The sequence below is a fragment of the Saccopteryx bilineata genome, chromosome 6 (assembly GCF_036850765.1).
Source record: "Saccopteryx bilineata isolate mSacBil1 chromosome 6, mSacBil1_pri_phased_curated, whole genome shotgun sequence".
In the NCBI taxonomy this organism is placed as follows: domain Eukaryota; kingdom Metazoa; phylum Chordata; class Mammalia; order Chiroptera; family Emballonuridae; genus Saccopteryx; species Saccopteryx bilineata.
In genome coordinates, this window is record NC_089495.1 from 47,853,959 (window position 1) to 47,869,242 (window position 15,284).

The 15,284-nt window shown below is 38.5% G+C and overlaps 1 protein-coding gene across 3 annotated transcripts in view; it reads left to right on the forward strand.

Annotated features, from left to right (window-relative positions):
• NALCN (sodium leak channel, non-selective) overlaps window positions 1-15,284 on the forward strand; it is a 361,051-nt gene that overhangs the window by 54,972 nt on the left and 290,795 nt on the right. The window lies entirely within an intron of this gene.

Genomic DNA, 15,284 nt, shown 5'->3' on the forward strand with positions numbered 1-15,284 from the left:
CTGGCTGTATTTAAGGAGCACAACTGCAAGTGTTAATTATTTGCCTAAATTGTAATATATCCTACCTTACAATCTGTGTTTATGTATATTCAGCAATGGCTGTGGAGAGTTGAATAGCTCTCCTTTTAGACTATTTTTATTCTTAATTATAGCATTTAAAAGTATTTCTTTGTTGAGCCAGGTGTAGGGGTTATTGCTTCAAAGATAATGGTTTCTTTTCACATTTTAACTATACCCAAGTGATCAAGGTAAGTCTTAAGTAACTGAAATACTAGACACTGATGTATGCACAGGGGCTGCGAAGGAATCCTGGAACAGAAGACAGCTAATCAAATACTTAATGAATATGCATCAGCTACATAATGGATGTATGAGAAATGCTTGTATGTGACTGTAATGTGCTTAACTGTATAGATTTATTTGTGGCTTGTCTTATTAAGTCCTGAAATGCATCATTTATATACTAATGAAAGAACTTAGTGGCTACCATTTAATTGATATAATTGCTTTTATTACAATTTCATGCAAATTGCACATATTTCTTTAGTGAAAGAAAAAACCATGGAACCCTAAACAATTATTTTATACTTTGAGTATTTGTCTGCATCTGCTTAGGCGGCCATAACGAAATACCAATAGACTGGGTGGCATAAACAACAAATTTATTTCTGTCCAGTCTCCAAGCTGGAAATCTGAGATCAGGTTGCTAGCTCGGTTGTTCTGGGGAGGCATCTCCTCTCCCTAGCTTGTGGATGGCTGTTTTTTTGCTGTGTTTTTACATGGATGTGATAGGAGTGCGAATAGATTGAAAACTCTCGGGTCTCTTTTTATAAGGGCACTAATCCCGTCATGAGAACCACACCCTTATGTCCTCATCTAAACAAAATCACTTCCCAAAGACCCCATCTCCTGGTATGATTACATTGGAGATTAAGGCTTCAATATGTGACTTGGTAGGGAGGCACAAACATTTAATCCATAACAGAATCATTATCAGAACGATTTGAGAATAAAACAGTTTTTCCTTAACCTTTCAAGGCCCACATACATTTAAGGGAGTTCTAGACACTTTTTACCCAGGGCCTAAAAGAAAAACTTTTCAATGTATACTGCTCACAAAAATTAGGGGATATTTCAAAATAAATATGAAGTGATTTTAAAAAGAAGCATTTGATATTTTTTAATTAAACAAGAACATCAGAAAAGCAAATGACAAGTCAAAGAAAGTTGTTTAATTATCAAATGAGATACAAAACCAACTTTTATTTCATTGATGAAAATGCTCTATACAAACGGCTGCAAGTACTGGAGCATCTGCACGTTCCCTGATCCCCTAATTTTGGTGAGCAGTGTATATTAGGACCATGGTTGTGCTCCATGGGAAGACAAATGAATTTTCTAACTTTTGATATGGTTCCACATCTCAATGGGCCTGCTGGACGATGGGGGGTTTCATTTATATTCAAGGAAGAGAGCCTTAATCCTTGTCAACTCTGGATGGCAACTGCTACAAACCAGCTAATCCATCTTCACACATCAGAAAAAAAAAAAAAGTGGCTGATAAATCCTATTCCCACCCTGGCTTTTAGCCATAGTAGCTTCTGGATGGTGTTATACAGGATGGCTTGATGAACTCCGGGCTAAGTATTGGAATTTGGGAAAGAATATGTGAAGGTCTTGCATTGATTAAGGAGTGCTTTCTTCATATATTAATTAAACCACAAGACCAAAGCGTCTGGACAGAATATAATACTGAGCTTGAGCTGAAAAACGAAAATAGTTGGTATTTTTTAAAAGTGAATTTTGTAAATAACACCCCTATAAATGTTTATTCTTATATTTTAATATGCCCTCAGAGTAGAGTTCTATCATCATAGTTAGATCTCTTTTGGCCAATGATACAGTTTCCTATTTCATCAAAATTTAGAAACCAGAAGCATTTCAGTATGCTCTTAAAGTTATTGGCTTGAGAACCAATCTTATATCCTTCCCCCTCTCAAAAGTGCAGAGGCTTCTTATGGATTGTACTCATGCCTTTAGGTGATGAGAAGGAAACCACAGGAGTGGTATGGGATGTGAGATATATAGTAGATGTGGTAAACTGTGTGGAACAGGTGCCAGGAGTCCTAACAGCTGGGACACGACTCAAATAAATGGCTTGTCAGAGCCTGCAGCTCTCTCTTTTAGGGGCTAGCCAAATGTGTATCTCTCTCTCTCTCTCTCTCTCTCTCTCTCTCTCTCTCTCTCTCTCATTTTAAATGAGAGGAGGGGAGATAGTGAGACAGACTCCTACATGCTCCTTGACCAAGATCCAATTGGCAGCCCCGTCTGGAGCCGATGCTCGCACCAATTGAGCCACTGGCTGTGGAAGAGGAAAAGACAGAGAAGGGGGAGAGGGAGGCGAAGAGAAACAGATGGTTTCTTCTCATGTGTGCGCTGACCAGGGATCCAACCTGGGGCATCCGTATGCTGGGCCAGTGCTCTATCTACTGAGCCAATGGGCCAAGTGTGCCCACCTCTTGCATGAAGAGTAGCCAGCGTTTGGTTGTTAGGCAGCCCTTGTATAATAAACATCCAATCCTTAAAAATCACATCACATTTTTACCATTTAGAAGGCACCTAAACTCAAAATGCTGCATTATATTTAAGTTGATCTATCTTTCTTCACAGTGACTTATAATGGCTTCAATAAATGCAGGCTACAATCTCTCTTTAAGAAAGGAAGTCTCCTTCCAAAGTGCATGGGCTTGAGTATCCCAGTTCTGGGAGGGAATTGCCTGGGGGCTATAGGCCCCCACTAAGGCAGTAATCTTACTGTAGCTGTGCTGTTTACTTGCACATTTCTTTTTCAAGAATTTTAGCTCCTTGAACACAGGAAGCCTGTCTTTTCATCTTCATGTCTCCAGGGCCAAGCGCAATGTTTGGCTCATAGGGAAACCCCTATAAATATTATATTTACTGATGGACTGAATAATGTGTATATCCTTTTAAATTTGTTGATGACCAATCATGTTTTGTGTTAGGAAGCCATACAAGGGAATTAAATTGTTTTCTTGTTCTTCTCTCTGAATTTGTATATTTTTGTTGGCCGTATTCATTATTCCTCATAACTTCCTTTAGTGTGCAAGCTTAATTTGGTTTGTTTGCTTCTTTTTCTCAAATGATGGTTGAATTCAAGATCATTGTATGACTAATGGTTAAATAATGAAATGTTGACTTTGTAATGTCATCAAAAGATTTTTAAGTAGTCACTAAAGTTTAGACTGAAATTGATAATTACTTCCTGATATTCTGTATCTATGTAGATACGCAATGTAGTATTTTAAGAGATTTTGAAAGTTCTTATAGGAACAAAGGATGATGTTTTCCCCAAAATGAGGAAAAGAAAGTATTTTATTAGATACATGTGATCATCTCTTTCTGCATGCAGTTGAATTTAAACCATAATCAGTTGCCTAATTGTGCATAGAAATTTGGTCAGCATACTTTATGTGTAAGTAATCATGATTAAAGAGGAGCAGCCTGGCTGGTTGACTCAGTGGTAGAGTGTTGGCCCAGCAAGTGGATGTCCCAGGTTGATTCTCAGTCAGAGCACACAAGAGAAGCGATCATCTGCTTCTCCACCCCTCCCCCTGCCCCTTCTTTGTCACTTTTTCTCTTTCTCTCTCTCTCTCCTCTCCTCTCACAGCCATGGCTTGTTTGGTTCAAGCACATTGGGCACAGGCACTGAGAATGGCTCCGTGCAGCCTCCGCCTCAGGCACTAATAAAAGCTCGGTTGCAAGCGTGGCAGCAAATGGGCAGAGCAGCAGCCCCAAATGGAGTTGCCAGGTGGATCCCAGTCTGGGTTTATGCAGGAGTCTATCTCTGTCTCCCCACCTTTCACTTGGAAAAATAAGAAAGAAAAAAAAGAGGAGCACATTTCTTTATTAATCATTCAATACATTGAATATCAACTCATAAAACTTTGTAAGTAGCCTTATGTCTCACTGAAATTATATACTCACCCTGGCCAGGTAGCTCAGTTGGTTAGAGCATCACCCTGACATGTGCGTTTGATCCCTGGTCAAAGCACATACAAGAATCATCCAATGATGGCATGAATAAGTGGAACAACAAATTGATCTCTCTTTCTTCTTTCTCTCTCAGTCTCCTTCTCTCTCTAAAAACTAATAAATAAATATTTTTTAAAAAGAAAAGTAATTTAAACTCAGTTTTTAAAATATATTAAAAGCAGAATCATGAAGTGGAAAAAAATGAGAAAGAGCCTCTATTATAAGATTGCAGAGTAAAGATACCTTTGCATCTCTAAAATCATCCAAACATCAAGGAAACTGAGAAACAGAAATGCATTGTCTATATTTAAGGACTCTGAAAAACTTGTAACTGTACACCACTCGGAGGCCTTGGTGACTAACAAAAAACTTCCTGAAAGGACATTGGCTTCTGAGGATCTCAGACAGACCACGCAGAATGTTGATGTTCTAAAAATAACAGATATTCCCAGAGGAACAGGACAGTGCTCTCTCTGAGTCAGGGAAAGTCAGTGTGTAGCTGACTCTGGGAGATTTCTGGGACTCCATGTGCCTCACAAAGTAGAGGCCCTTCTTTCTGCAAGCAGTTGGCACAGAGATGAGTAGAGGACACTTGCTGGGAGGGACCAGTGCTGCTCTGTGTTGACTAGATCAAGGGAAAGAATCAAGGGAAGTTTGCAAATCTGGCTGTATTTTAGGATAAGCTGGGAGCCTTTTAATACTCCCCAATTCCCAACCACCATTCCCAGGACAACTAAATCAAAATTTTAGAGTGATCCAAAGAAGAGATGGCTTTATAAAGTTCCCCAGGAGATTCTTATGTGCATGCAGAGTTGTGAACCGCTGGATTGAAGCAACACTGATATGCACACATATTCATCTATCTTTATAAAAAAAACTTTTTCATTGATTTGATATAGAAAAAGAAAGAGGAAAGGGGAGAGAGAAAGAGAGAGAGAGAGAGAGAGAGAGAGAGAGGCATTAGCTCATTGTTCCACTCAGTTGTGCACTCATTGATGGCTTCTTGTATGTACCCAGACCAGGGATTGAACCCTGAGCTACCTGGCCAGGGTCCATACCTACCTCTCTTACAGAAAGCTTCATTTCTATCCTCTCACATTACCTCACCCCTCCTCTGCATGATACAGTGACAAATACCCAGTCCTATAAAAATTGATGTCAAGGTTATGAGTAATAATAATAATAATAATAATATCAGAATCATATCTATAAAAATGTACCTTTAGGAGCATTTAAAAGTGAAAAAATAATATTCAGGATATACAGCTGAAAAAAATGTAGAAAAAGAATACCTGAATGTACACATAAAAAGGGTACAACTTGTCTCGTAAATGAACATAATAATGCTGGGGTTTATATTAATTAGTAAAGATGCTGAATTCAAAGCTAAAGGAAGCATCCAGAAAAATACAAACAAACAAAAAAACCCAAGTCATTTCTCACAGGGGCCATCAGAAAGGCCTGAAACTTTATATTCTAGGATATAGTGACACAGTGCTCAGAAAGTCCTGAGGGAAAGAATGTGTTGAACTCTTTCTTATTATAAGAGTCAAAAACTCAGAGACTTTATATGAAATCTTGAAGTCATTCAGCTAATCAGGAATGGCTGGTTATGAGCTTAGTCTCTAGAATCTATTCACTGTTACAACTGCAAAATTTACAGAGTATCATGCAAATTTCACAAGTTATGATTGTGTTGACGAGAAGATAAATGGGGAGGTAGTTTAATGATGCCGATGCTCTCAGTATTTATATTTAGCAGCAAAAACAAACATTTTATACATTATGTGGATCATATAATGGAGATATATAATGGAGGAACATTTGCCATGAAAATGCATTACAGAGTCAAAAATTACTTTAGAAAAATTCAAAACTCAAAATAATGGCTCTGGGGGTTTTGATCACAGCTGTAGTCTATACTAGTGTGGTGACCTTAGGAAAGTCACGACCACATCTTGCCTCATTTTTGTCAGTGAAATAGGTAAGTTAAAGACCTACATTAAAGAGTTAATGTAAGAAGTGACTGAGAAACTACACTTATAATAGTGTCCATCCAGCACAGAGCGAACACATAGTGAGCTAGAAATCAGTAACACAGCAGCAAAATATAAAAGTATCTCTGTGTTATTTGAGGAATAATGACAACTTTAACATTAGAGAACAGGATCTAAATGCTTTCAGACTAACACCCTGGTGTCCGATATTAATGTTTTGATTGCAATAGTTTGCTACTGAGATTGTTCAGGATCTTCCAGAAAGGGGGAAGAATAGAAGGAATGGGGACATAGTGTTCTTAATCTTGCATTGTACCCCTATTAACTAATACCCCAAATTTTATTGCATTCTAATTAATGTATAGAATTCTAGAGGGCTAGTATTTGCTGGTATTTGGTTTTCATTAATCAAATACGTCTCCCTTGCCACTCAGAACTATCTTCCCGCTTGTGCTGTATCTGCCTCTTTAGAATCTTCAGAATAATATCTCTATTCCCATGCCCCTGAGTTTTCTATTGTTTCCTTAAGCCTCACACATATAATTTTACATACCCCTATACATTTGAATTTGTGCTCCATCTCCTAGATACAAGCCACTCCTGTCTTTAGCATCCTTCAACCAGCGCTCCTCCCAAAAAACTAAGGAAAGCACTCTTTGAAGCACTGAACTGAAGCCCCAGCTGTGCTGTCTCCTGCACGGTCTCTCACTCAGTGGTTTATTTCCTCTTCTCCCCTAAATCTCTGTGTCAAATCAGGACTGAATTTCTGGTTACTTCTCTGTCTCTCTTCCATTTGAATACCTTTCCATGTTTATTTTAGAGTGCCTTTTCTACAGCTCATTCTTAAGGACCCTCAACTAAGACATCCCCTTTGATATGTTAGCCTATGCAAAGGATTTCACACAATCCCCATGTTCCAGATCCACTGAGAATGTATATTATCAGAAGGACATAGTTGAAGATCGCAAAAATCGGTTTAGCAGACATTCACATTCCGTGATTGGAGTGAGCGTGTGGCGAGGAGGGTAGTAAATACAAAATGAAAAAGTTTGGGGACAGACAACACCCAAAAAATCTACACTCTAGAAGTGAAACCCAAAAAACTGTATCAACTTACCCTACTTTCCTTTTCTTAGCACTTGCCCCACTTTTAGCGCTTCTTCTTCTGTGTAACCACATGCTCATTAACCTGTACGGCATTCAATGTAATACATAAAATGGGAGACATTGCAAAACTCTGTAATAGCCCTGAGCCAGAAATTAGAAGTTTTGAGCTGGGAAAGATACTGAAGTCATGTGGTTTAACTAGACAGTTTTACAGATGAGCATCAGAGTGAAGGAGGTCAGGGTCCCAGAGAACCCCATGCAGAAGCAGGGCTAAACTCGTTTCTCATGATTCGCAGCCTCCGCCAGTCTCTCCCAAACCTTTTTAAATGTCAGATCAATGCTTAATTAAGACAATAATTCAAAAGGTAGTTCTCAAAGTTTAGTTGTATTCTTCATTTTGTAGTAGAAGGTTTGCATCGCTCACCCATGGTGAGATGCTGGTGGAAAAGCCATCCATCCAAACAGATGTGATATGCTAGGTAGGAAAATAACAAGAGTTTTATATCACGCATGGGAAGGAAATCACAGCAAACTCCATTAAACTGGCAATCTGCTTGTCATGGTATTTCTAAAGAAGGTAAAATAATTGGGTACAGGAGATGAGTACAAAACTATTCAGATGGTAGATTGAACTCTCCATTCATTGCAGAGTCAGGCAAAAAACAAAACATGTTCCATTTTGATGAGCAACCCAGTGAATGTCTTTTAATGAATAAATCTACCCTCAGCACTTAGGAACTAAAAAATATCAGGCATTTTATTGTTGTTGTTGTTGGTCTTCTGAATTATAAAAACAAAAAACAAAAGCCCAATTTTAAAAAACACATAATAAGCTAAACCTGATTGAGACAATTTATATCAGATAAATGAAGTAGCAAGACTAGCCAACAAATAGGACACTCTGAAAATAACTACTAGAAAAGACATTTAAATTATATGTGATTTTGCTGCAGCATAGACTATATAGATTGCACTATTTTTCCTATTCTTTTTATTCAATAATCAAAGATAAAGCCAGGAAATAACAAACACTATGTTCTGATGCTGACAAATTGTCCAACAGACAGTCTTTATTATTGTAATTACTATCATTACTTATGAGAACTACTCCTGCCATTTTTCAATTGCTTATTATGTATCTGGCACCAGGCAAAAGGTTTTTCATCCATTGTGTTTTTCATCCTCAAAATAAACCCATAAGGTGTCATTATTCCCAATTGATAAGTGAAGCGAGTGAGAGGAGAAAGAATTGACTTGCTCAGAGCTCCACACTGGCCACAGTTGGAACCAAGGCTCGTTGCCCATGTGCTGATATCAAAGCCTGTGTTCTCAGCCCTGTCTATGAAGTCAGTCAGCCACAGGTAACTGCCATTCCTTGTGACTTGTCAGAATAACGGGTGCATTATAGAGTCTCATTAGGATAGAGAAGGAGACTTGTCTTCCAGCATAGTAATCTACCAGATGTCTTGCCTTCTCCTTTCATCCCCAAGTCTCTAGGACGGAAGGATGAGTGCAAAGAAGAGTGATGTCTGCTGCAAACTGAGGGCCACTTAGGCCTTTGAGCTGAACCCTCCTCCTCCCAGGAGATTTGGTGCATGATGTATGTTAGTTGTGTGTAAGAATCTCAATTTAAAAAATTACCTGGGAGGCAATGCAGTTTTACATGATAATTTATCAAGCTGTGGACGTTTGGCCCAGGATTAGAGGCAATGGCAGAAAAATGATAAGTATGCTTAAATACTTATAAAATGAGGTCTGTAGGCAGGCACAGACTAGAGATATGGAAGAAAATGTTGAAAGCAAGAAAAAAATATGTTATTTGTTATATTGTAGTCAGGTTCACACTTATTTAAATTAAATGAAAAATCCCCTGATTATACATGTGTTCACTCTATATAATTTATAACTATATGCATTAATTTCTTCTTTGTATTATAATTTTCTTTCTCTGTTCCTTTGAGATTTGAATACTTAAGTTTGCTTTCCAAATACTACAAATTAACTAACAATTTTATATCAGGTGATTTTTAAAATGCATATTAACTTATTTTTATTAGAGGTAGCACATAAAGAGCATTTAATTTTATCAGTTCTCTTTATTAAAAAAATTGTACTTGAATCCATGTTAACACAATAAAACTTAATTTTTTTAAAAAAGAAAAAGACACAATATGGAGAAAAGAGATAAAAAATGCAAAGCTTTTTTTATATACCTGCCTTAAAATATTAGGTAGATAAACTACAGATCAGCAGCAGCACTGAGGTTAAAAATGTAGATTTTGGGTGCGAGTTTTTGTAAATTTTTCTGGCACCTATAAATTAATTGAGTTTTTCAATAAAGGTAAAAAATTAACCTATAGCCTGCCAGATTTCCATATATTCCTAAGTCACTTCTGAAGAAGGCTATTATGGGTATTGAAATTGGGGACTGACATTTCTCTCCAAGGGGACATATCTTTTAGCTATTTACTTTTGTGGTATTTTCCTTCTTTGATTTTGGGTAGTGTTGATTACAGGCTACAGACTGTGTGAGTCGTAAATCAGTTTTATTTAATATTGATGAGAAATAACATCGGTGGTTATTTTCATCACTGGTAGTGTTTGGTGCTTGCAGCTACCCCATATTTTGCTGAAATAGGATTGATAATCCATCTACACAGTCTGTTTCAGTTACACTACAGGCTTTGCTTTAATTTAAAATTTCTCCCTATTTTTTCCTATTGGCATTCTATTATTTTTGTAATTTGTCTCCTATTACATCTGATGTTAAATATGAACATAAAATGTGATCAAAGAAAATTGCTTTTATCCAGATCATAATAGAATGAAAATTGAACTTTGTTGATGGTACTACTAAAAATTGATTCATCAGGTCTAAGTGACATTAAACCGTATTTCATGCTGTTGTATATAATATCAGATGAAAACTTTACAAATGAATAGAAAATAGAAAATTATTATCTACCTATAGCTATGATTTATTGCAGAAGGTACATTTTTATTGCAGTTGCAAAAAAGCCACAGTAAAGACTAATTTGTAAAATTCGTAATTGAGATTTATAGTCCTTTGTGAAAAGCACTGAAGGGTTGTTTTCCCTGCATTAATCTTTATGTTTAGCCTTGCTACTGGAATTACTTATTGATTTTTAGGAAAACACATATAGAAGAGAAAAGTAGGGCAATAGATTTCAACCAAAAGTGCTTACTTTAATCTGTGATAATTCTATTCTTGCTTTCGGAGGGAATTCCTTTAGCATGGAACAAGGAAAACCTGACATATTTTTGTTAATAAAGGAGGAGATCATGAAACTTCAACAAGAGGAATAATTGTGAGAGTTAAATGTAGGAGTCTTATCTCTGGGACCAGGCATCAGTAAATGGCCTTAGGTTGTGTGCAAACATGTGTGCTTCAGAATTTCTAAAAGAACTAAGTCTTAGGGTTTCATTAGATTCTCAAACAAGGTCACAAACTTCTTTAAACTGAAATGAGATATGCAGATCTTCAGAATATTAAGAAGAAAGGGGGTTTAAAGATAGAAATTGCAGGTGTGGTTTTTAAAAAGGATCTCACTGCCTACTGTCTAGCGGGTGTTCAGAGTTCTTGTTGAATGGATTGGAAAAGGCAGCCGCCAGAGACGTTTCATCAGACAATGAAAAAGGGAATTTTAAAAACGGATTTCTGATGGCATAAAGTGATTAATTTTTCATGTTATACATAGAAGATAATACTCACTGGAACTATCCAGGATTTCCAAGGAATTAGCATGTTTTCTGTTGCATTTTAAATATTTTTTGATTATGAAAATAATACTTCAAATAACATGAGATTTAATGAAAGAAAGCAATGAATTCTGCCATATATATTTTCTTCCTTTTTCTCCCCTTCTTTCTTCCATCTTCATCAGTTTCATGACATTTAATAAAATGCTTTTGATTATTTCTCTACCAGTAGACATTTAAGTGATTTACAGTGTTTTACTACAATAAATAATACTGTGTATCCAATAAGTAATACTTACACACACATACACACAAAATATATATACACACACACATGCGTATATGTGTTTAAAATAGATTTCTAGAACAATTTCTGGGTCTAAGGGCATGCTAATTTTTAACTCAAAAAAGATAAGAATGTAACCCTGCCCTTAAAGAGTGTATATGCATAAATATTGAAGTAAAAAACTAATATAGGCCGTACTGTATTTACGATTCTTCTGAACAGCAGTCCATTCTCTTCTCCTCATATTCTTTCATCCTGTTCCTTCTGGAATGCAGTGCCTTCCCCTTACTCATCTTGTCAATAGGTGACTCGGATTCCTGAGCCTGCTTTCAAGTAGCTTTCCCCCACTACCCCTGCAGCACTTGTCTTCCTTCTGTCTGAGCTGAGATGCCGTGGTCTGTGCATGAAAGTTAACACTTCATTTTGTTTGCTTCCCACTCTCAGCTGTGTGTGCGTGCATATATGTGTGTGCGCGTATTTGTTTTACTCTTGTCTTCCCAACTCGCTCATTTGAGCTTAAAGCCTGAGTAGAAGCCAACCTTCCTGTGCCCCCTGTGATGTCCTCGCTGACTCAGTGAGCCCAGTGTATACTTGAGGATTGGTTGATCACGTTTAGGAATTTTATATTAGACCTGTTGCCTTTTGACATCATCATTCCGTGAAAATTTTGTGGTTTAAAATTCAAATAAAATGCAAATCCAACTCTGTCTAGCCTTTAAATATATTGTTCATTTGAAGCAAAGTGCATTCCACGTTACTTCAGATAAGTTCAACAAATGTGATCAAACTAGCCGAGAACTAAGTCCCGTATTGACAATAAGGAAACTTTTCCTGCTGGTAAAGGCAGTCCGTGGAACATAACTGCCTTGAGACCTTTTTTTTTTTCTTTTCTGAAGCTGGAAACGGGGAGAGACAGTCAGACAGACTTCCGCATGTGCCCGACCGGGATCCACCCGGCACGCCCACCAGGGGCGACTCTCTGCCCACCAGGGGGCGATGCTCTGCCCCTCCGGGGCGTCGCTCTGCCACAACCAGAGCCACTCTAGCGCCTGGGGCAGAGGCCAAGGAGCCATCCCCAGCGCCCGGGCCATCTTTGCTCCAATGGAGCCTTGGCTGCGGGAGGGGAAGAGAGAGACAGAGAGGAAGGAGGGGGGTGGGGAGTGGAGAAGCAAATGGGCGCTTCTCCTGTGTGCCCTGGCCGGGAATCGAACCCCGGTCCCCCGCACGCCAGGACGATGCTCTACCGCTGAGCCAACCGGCCAGGGCAACTGCCTTGAGACTTTATGAGATTAAATTAATTTCACCACTTAACCATTTGGAGCAAAAAAAGAATAATGTCCATTAGCAAAGCCCTGACACAGCTCTTCCCTCAAGGCCAAGGAGGCCAGAGGAAGGCCGACTCCAACTCCCTGGGCTGCGTGTTCTTTGACGTGAGCCCTGCTTAGACAAACTGTGCAGAGAAGGTGCAGGGCCTCCTCCTCTGGGGAGCAAGTTCTCTGGCCCATGACATCGGGTTATAACCAGAACCACACAGGGTTGTGAGAGAGAAGATGGCATCCACCTTGAATGGACGCTAGACTTTGGAAACAAGGAGGTTATTTTTTTTTCTCTCTCTCTCTCCCTTTATTCTCTTCTGTTCCTTAGCACCCACACCCTTAAGCTTGGGATTCAGGGATTAAAAGAGCAAAATATATTAAAGAAACTAAAACATACTAAATACGCTAAGATACATATACTAAGTAAAATTGAAATAAATGTATTAATGTACATCATAAATGCCTAATATTAACTGCCAGTATTAAAAATAAAAGCAAATACCACAATTTCTATTATAAAGATTATAATTGGTCAGATTTATTTCTAAATAATGAGGAAAAATGAGATTGCCATTTTTATGAGAATATGAGGATTTTTAGAATAAAAAAGATGCATTGTCATAAGTAGAAAATGAAATGTATTCATAAATAATGTATTCAACAAACGTTTATGTACTTACTTGCCTTGTGCAAGACATATAGCTACTGAAATATAATGATGCAAGTAAAGTAACCAAGTTTCTGCCCCAAACAGAAATGCTAAGAAAAACTAAGACAGTAAAGAAAAATAAAGTTAAAGAAAGGATTGATCTCTAACTTGTGGCAGATCTTGCCACTATGAACCAGGTGCAAGGGTGCACACCCTAGTCTGTGTGTGTGTGTGTGTGTGTGTGTGTGCATGCCTACACATTACTATAAAACTTTTAGTGTAGTGATGACGTTAAAGTGAAGCATGAATGCTCTAATTTGCTACAAGTCTCATTTCCTCCATTTGCCTTATATCCAGCATTTCTCGCATTTATGTAATCTACCTAACATCTGAGAGAAATTTTGTGAGTTCTGATAATGGACAATACCAGTTTGAGAATTTATTTTTACTTTAGCTTTTATTAATGACATAGATTTTTTAAAATTTTTTATTCATTTTAGAAAAGGGGGGAGAGAGAGAGAGAGAGAGAGAGAGAGAGAGAAGGGGAGAGGAGCAGGAAGCATCAACTCCCGTATGTGCCTTGACCAGGCAAGCCAGGGTTTTTTTTGTTTTTTTTTTTGTTGTTTTTGTTTTTTTCTGAAGCTGGAAACGGGGAGAGACAGACTCCCGCATGCGCGCGACCGGGATCCACCCAGCACGCCCACCAGGGGCGATGCCCTGCCCCTCCGGGGCATCGCTCTGCAGAGACCAGAGCCACTCTAGCGCCTGGGGCAAAGGCCAAGGAGCCATCCCCAGTGCCCGGGCCATCCCCGCTCCAATGGAGCCTTGGCTGTGGGAGGGGAAGAGAGAGACAGAGAGGAAGGAGGGGGGGTGGAGAAGCAAATGGGCGCTTCTCCTATGTGCCCTGGCCGGGAATCGAACCCGGGTCCCCCACACGCCAGGCTGACGCTCCACCGCTGAGCGAACCGGCCAGGGCCTAAACCAGGGTTTTTAACGGGCAACCTCAGCTTTCCAGGCTGATGCTTAATCCACTGCGCCACCATAGGTCAGGCATGACATAGATTATGTGTGCCACCTTTGTTTTGTTTTGTTCCTGGTCAAATATCTCTACTTCTTATGCACTTTTCTTAAAATGTCTTTATCTTATTTTTGATTAGTAGCTGGACTGAGTATAGAATTTTTAGTAGATATATATTTCCCCAAAAAATCTTTTTTTGAAATAATTCTGTTGTATTGCTGATGACAGCCCTCCCGTGAGTATTACTGTAGTGTTTTTATTTGTTTATTTATTTTTGTTGTCCAACATATCCAAGTTTCTTTTTTTCTGGTAGTTTTTAAGATTAACCCTTTGTCTTTGCTGTTTTATGATTTTACTATATTATGTCCTGACATGGATCTTTATTTTTTTTTCTTTAATCTTCTAGTGATTTATTTTTTTGCATATGAGGCTCCTTTTTTTTCCAGAAGACTTTTAGATATTATCTTTTTATACCATATTTCTTCTCCATTCTTTCTATTCTTGGTTTTCTGGAATATTTGTTGAACGTTTTTATTCTGCCCTCCATCTCCTGGATTTGTGTTGACTGCAATTCCAGAGGTATCATCAGTTCCAGTTAATCCTTGTGTTAACTTGTGGGGAGGAGAGGTCCTTGAACTCTACATACTGTAGGGAACAGTGTAAATTGGCCTGTACACTTTGGTTCACTCTGATTCTAGTTTCTCTTAAGAGTCTCTGATGCCCTTATGGGTTGGACAGCAGTCCAGCAACTTTCTGCTTTCCTGGGCTGAAGGACGGCTCTTCGGTTTCCATTTAAGACGCAGCAGCCTTTGAGAAGCTCTCCACTTTGCAGACACACCTAACTTCGGGTCTGCCTGTTGCCCTGGGTGAGGGAACACCCCAACTCTTTCCTCTTCCTGAGCAGCCGAGGCCCGGATTCCAGCCCTTAAGGTTTCTATTAACTCTGAGTATACTTGGCAGCCATCTTGACTTCTGCTTCTGCTCAGAGCTCTCAATCTGTGTTCTCTCATACTTTCTGATCACTGAATATTTCACCCAGTTTTGGACTAAATATTCCAAATTATTCTCTTTTATTTATCCATTTTCTTTTGTTGGCTGGACAAGGGGTGAAAAGGATAAAGAGAGGAAGTATCTAACT